General features: G+C 36.3%; 1 pseudogene; it reads right to left on the reverse strand.

The window, feature by feature from the left end:
• Window positions 1–5119: 5119 nt before the first annotated feature.
• LOC115228564 lies at window positions 5120–6089 on the reverse strand (annotated as a pseudogene).
• Between the last annotated feature and the right edge of the window lie 346 nt (window positions 6090–6435).

Genomic DNA, 6435 nt, shown 5'->3' on the forward strand with positions numbered 1-6435 from the left:
TAAATACTTTAGCTTTTATTTCTATTAAATTAAAAAGTATCACGTCCATGGATTGAAAGAGAAACATAAACAGCAGATTTAATAAGTGTGACCGGTTGAATACAAACCGTTAAAAAAGCCGTCACTGATTTTTAATAAAAAAATCAATCAATTAATCCTCATCTTTAAAATGATGGAGACTTAGTGAAGTTAGTATAAAGCAGAAGATAGTAAGTGATTTAGGAAATGGCGGAGACCTGAGAATTTAGAATAGATTAATCAAAATTTAATTTAATGGCATTTATATTATCAAAAATAAAAATGATTTGCTAATGTTGTGAATAATTTCACTACTTTAAAGCAACCTTTGTTATGATATAAAACTTCATTTTTTCAAAAATTTAAGGTTCAATGATTAGTACAAAACGTTTGTTGTTTTTTAATTTACTTTTTAAAACGGTATATTAAGTATCGATTCTTTAGCGGCTCGTATTCAATTGTCAACCGGTCACAATAAGTGACTTAACATTAAAAAAACTCACTATATGGAGTAGACAGGGGACTAAAATAGAGGATGAAGTTGATAAGAACTACGGAGAATTTAGACTTATACTAATAGACTCCAAACCACCCTGACAGGGTTTTTATAAATCTCAATAAACTTGTTTTACATGTCACTTTTGAGCAGTTCGTTTTTGCAAAGAGGAGTTCAAACTTACGAATATTCGTATTCACGACAGTCAAGGAAGAAATGTATTGGATAATACCGAAAAAACTGAGACCCATTCTCTCTTAACTTGGTGATGGAATTTTGAATATTCTTAATGTTTTATGTGTGTAAATCGCTGTCAATCTACTCATAAAGGTCTTGAAAGCTTCTTAGACAAAGATGATATCAGAATCATAAAAGTTTTACTGATAAAACACGTTTTTTGACTAAAACAGACCTCTCTGCTTTGATTAAAATAAAAATTAGAGCATGGTTGTCAGACTGGATTATCCAGAATCATTTTTATTAGCAGCACTTTCACAGGACCGAAAACGTTGTGTTGACTAAGGTCCCGTTCGTGCCATTCAAACATTTATTTTTAACATGATAAAAAGACCACGTAACTATTTAATCTAATTAATCTGAAATGAGTTTCATCTTGTCTTTTTTTCTTGTTATTAGCGTGTGACCTAAGAAGATTGGGAAGACATCTAATCCGGAGTTCAATTTATATAATGAATCCTAAAACTAAACAAAAGATGGTCATTTTGAGAATAAAATAGTGTGATTGATATCAAACAAATAAATCCAGATTAATAAGGTTGAAAAGTAATAACAGCTTATTTAAAAAAATAAAATCCCCGTTGTTAGTTTAAATTCCTAGAGCGGGAAAACTCACATTTACGAAGAAAGTTGTCTGCGTGTGGGGAGAAGCAGAGGTATATGTCGAGGGTTACGACTAGATCCGTCTGAAGATTTGAACAAGAAGACTCACAATAAAACAGAAATGTCAAGCCGATTATTTTAAATTTATTTTGATGTTTGACTTAATTAAAAAAATGACCTACAAATCCAAAAATTGACCAAATTGATCGAACAAACTTTTTATAGAAACCTTTTTGGTACATTTTTTCAATTAATCATTATTTTCAGACTAAAGTCTAATTCTAAATTGAAATTGACTTTATTGACTTATGTTGCCCTCCTAATGATAAAGAAAACTCAAATTAATGAATTTTATTAATAAATCGATTAATGTCACTTTTTCCTGACAAATACTTCTCTTTGTTCACCAAGAGAGCGAGTCTCGTGTTTAGATAAGTCACAATTTGCTAGTATTTGTGAGACACTTTCCAATGACAGTCCATTTTGAGCGAACTCGTTAATCGACCAATTAATTGCAATCACACATTAACTGATTATTCTTTTTGCTTGCTCATCCCATTTCATTTGGCCGAATCGAGTTTAGGGACTCCATATTTTGTACCACGTCGAAGACTTTTTACACATTTCTTGATTTTTGGGGTCATTTTGTGTTGTGGTAAGTCATAAAAATACTCTACTCTCACTACTCCCCAGGTCGGCTGTCAATAATCCGAATATGCCACAGTCCTCCGACTTTCCGTAGAAGGCACATTTCCGAATGGCAATCTAGGAGGTCCCAAAAAAGATTTGAACAATAAAACTCACGTAGAAATACAACATTTCACAATTCCAATTCTTCAGTACTCAATTACTACAACAACTAGGCGAGATGACTCCTCTCCAGTCCCCCTACCACTAACACTCTGCTGCCCCAGTTTGGCACATGTCTGCAATAGTTGGAGAGCCGCCAAACTTCTCTTGGCTGGCTCGGCCAGAACAGTCATGGTGGTCACGGAATATAGCCTAGTCGGTCCACACAGACAGTCCAAGGAACTTGGTTAGTTCATTCAAATAAGTGGACTGACTGACAATCCGCCAGACCTCGACTGTGTGGTAGAGAAGGGGACTCTCATCGTGGAAGGTGCCTTCAGTTTCTGTACGGAAAAGGACTCGCAGGATGTCCTCAACCAGGACGAGTTTGACATGGAGGACTGGCCAGTCTCTGTACAGGTGGACCAGACATTGGAAATCCACGAATGAGGAGTATTAGCCTACCTTCGTAGTAAAGGAGAAGTCTCCATGCAAAGTCGGAGAAAATCATGGGCGAAGGAGTGACAGTACAGTCTGAAGAATACACTTTCTAACATCTCAGATTGAGGGGCTCTCATTACAGTGATTAGTTTTATTTCGGAGTTCAGTCAAAGTCTCCTTTTTGTTCTATTGAGCATTATATATGCTTTTTGGCAGTTTCGTTCTCGTCCTTTGCCTTTTTGTAACTCTCTACAAACTCGTTGGTGACAATCCAAGAATATTCTAATTTTATTGGGCAGTCATACTCGGATCCTTCAAACTCATTACAAAAGGAGACAAGGCTATTGAAGTACTCTTTTAATGTTGCCTGGAGTTGTTGCTTTAAATTTCCCTAAAGTATCCCAAACTGAACTTCTGAGAATAAACTGATTATCGTCAGTACCCTAACTACACCGACTTATTAGAATTCATTTCATTAAACTAATTCAACAACACCTAACTATATAAATAGATTTTGAACACTTTTTGTTAAACTAAAATGGGTGATTTAATGAAATGTATTTTGCATGGTTTATCTGATTGTTGCCAAAAAGATGATGGAATATGCAAAGCAGCGACGAATCGCCTTTAATGTATGCTATGTGGCATGGACAAATCTGTACTGCAGCTTCCACAGCCATTAATAGCAAATTGATAACCAAAAATAGGAAGAAACTAAAACGCACTACATAACAGATATGCACATGCTCTTGTCAAATATTATATTTAAAATAAGGTTAACCAATCATTAATGCTTCTTATTAATAAATATAAATAAAAAATTAGACCGACAACATACATAGAGAAATAATTCACAGGCGAACTGACAACCCTCATTACAAAGATTTTTAATATGTTATTTGATACCCATTCACTCTTAAAACTTGGTGATGGAATTTTGATTTTTCTGCATAAACCAGAAAGAGCAAGCGATTGATAAAAAATCCAAGACTTGTGATATTACTCGAATCATTGAGGAAGATACTATCTCTGATAACTCTTAGTAAAATGTCTTCTAATGTTTATAAATTTTTGTTCCCGAGATCGAGTGGTTTGAAAGGAAAGCTCGACCCCAGATACTGTTTGGTCCCACAAGTGGATATGTGTCATGTATTAACGATAAAAGAGTAATTTTAAGATTTCTGAAATAGACATATCTAGTGCGTTTCCACTGTCAACAAAAAAACATTGTTTGACGTTGCTGGGAGTTTTATTGATGAGAATAATACAAGACTTGTCTGTTTCTATTATAAAACACTAAATTAACAGTGTAAACACAAAATCAAACATTTCGAGACAACATTGGAATATCTTAAAGAGACTCTATTTACGGTTCTATTTATTATATACCTAAAAGCGGCATTGAGAGCTCTTAAAACAACATATTTTTGTCAGAAAATAATCAAGAACTTGTTTTAGAAAAAATCCCTGAAGAATTTAAGTTAAGTAGTCCCAAACAAGAAATTATGCACACTCGAGGCCAAACATTAACATTATTGAATCAAGTTGGATACTGTTCGGGCAATAATGGACAGTTACGTTAACAATGAAAACAAACCAAAGTGAACAAAAATCTTAACTGGATTAGAAGAAATTTGCAGAAAACCAAAAACATCTAAAAAAATATCCACAAAGCAGAGGACAATAGGGAATCCTAATGAAACAGATTATTGAACGTGTGGCACAAACGGGACTAACGTTCTTTGTTTCTACGAAAGTGATTTTTAATAATAAATCAAAAAACAATCGAAAAAGAAAGGAAATCCATAGAATAATTAAATTATCACTCGTTAGAGCATGTGATGATCTCATCAATCCTCAATATATTCTTAGCCACCTGTGCTGCCAATCTCAACTGCTGTGCCTTAGAAGAATAAGTCTCAATAACTTTCTGTTTCTTCATATCTAAAACAATAACCAACACTCCCCACCGTTAGTCCCCGCAAACATACAGTCCACTCCAATATACGGATTCTTACTACTCACTTGCTCTGACTTTAGACTGGTGAGAGTATCAATACAACAATAGCCAGAATTCCTGGCCAAACTCATAGGAATCACATCGAGGGCATCAGCATAGGCTCGAATAGCATATTGCTCAACAGTGGATATCTACACTCCCCAAAACAACACACCTTCTCTGCCACACTCTTTAGTTTGAGAGAACAGGACATCTCAACCGACCCTCCTCCATACACCACTCTGTTATCTCTGACCAGGTTACGAATAGCACACAAAGCGTCGTGTATTCCACGTTTGGCTTCCTCCACTATCTTACAATTATTCAGTCAAAAAACCGTCCTGTTTGAGCCTCGAACTAAAATCGTGACGGTTTTTGAGTTTTTGCAGTCCTCGACGACCATCATGGGCTCCCGGGCAGTCCCAAAAACAATCTCCCTCACCACCCCACAATGACCAAGTCTCGAACTATTCAACTCATCAAATCTAGGCACAATCCTTCCTCCAGTAGCAATAGCCAATAACTGACATTAACACTCAATAAAAGACCTCAATTTCTGGTCCGCCAACCCATCTAACAGCAGGAAGGTCATTTTGGAGTAACAGGTGGTTAGCCTCATCATCAAACCCCCATTGACACATCACCACATTGGCACCAGTATCTTTAACCTACACTAAAAAAACATATCCACCTTTTTAATCATATTATTAAAAGTATCCCGTTCATATTCACGGAGTTTATTATAATCTTCAACACACGTCACATCCAGTTTATGCTTAGTTTTGGGCTTTGGGGGCTCAAAAGGACAAGTAAGGATTGCAATTTTCGCATTCTCGACCTTCTTAGGCATTTGTGGGTGAGAAAAGTCTTTGTCGATGACAACTCCGTTGACCAGCATGGCCTCCTCTAGACGACCTCCGACCTTCCCAATGACCTTTATAAGTTCAAAATTGACGTCCTTTCGTTCAAAATCAGCCACAGCCATCACAGCATCCACTGCTATTCGGGCCATTTGTTCCTGACATCGACTCACACTAAAAATAAGCCCAAAAAACACATTTTTGATCCCAAAGTAGTTCTGGCCAGTTCATATAACTGTTCTCTATCGGCAAAGTCTACTTTGAAGTCTTCTGAGATGTCTAATAGATGTTTGACTGCTATTTCTGTCGCCATTTCAAATCCGTCGCTAATTCTCCGCGGATGTATCCCCTTGTCGATTAGAGCCTCTGCCTTATCAAGAAGAGCCCCTGCCAGTACTTTGAGGGGTATAATAGTAAGGGACTAACCCACAACCCCTGTGGTCCCATCTCCGATCTCGTCGTCCTGGGATTGGGAGACTTGGACAATCAATTTGGCTACAGGATTCTCAATGTCCATTTCCTTCATGATTGTGGCTCCGTCGTTGGTTATAATAGAGTCACCGTCGCAGTTAACAAGTAATTTGTCCATTCCTTTAGGGCCGAGAGAGGTGCTGAGTGTATTGGATATGGCTTTGGCTGCCATTATGTTTTTCTGGGGAAATTAGGGTAGGGAGGGTACTTTGACTGCATTTGTGCCTACAGCTTCTGTCTGGGTTTGGCCGGAGAATAGTACAATTGGATTTCCGTTTTCATCAAATGTCAAATAGCCCAATTGTTGCTCAGTTTCAGTCATATATTTCTAATTATATAAATTTAATTGAATACATACACCACTACAATTAAGCTGAACAAAATGTGCTTGTCAACTATTTATTATATCTTAAAACAATATTTAGAATTAAGTTATTTAATAATAATATTTATGGAATTTTTTTATCCCTTATTAAATTTTGCCTACCTCCTGAGATGGTGTTATTCATTTTCCGAGTAGC

The sequence above is a fragment of the Octopus sinensis genome, unplaced genomic scaffold, assembly GCF_006345805.1.
Source record: "Octopus sinensis unplaced genomic scaffold, ASM634580v1 Contig10816, whole genome shotgun sequence".
NCBI classification, from domain to species: Eukaryota; Metazoa; Mollusca; class Cephalopoda; order Octopoda; family Octopodidae; genus Octopus; species Octopus sinensis.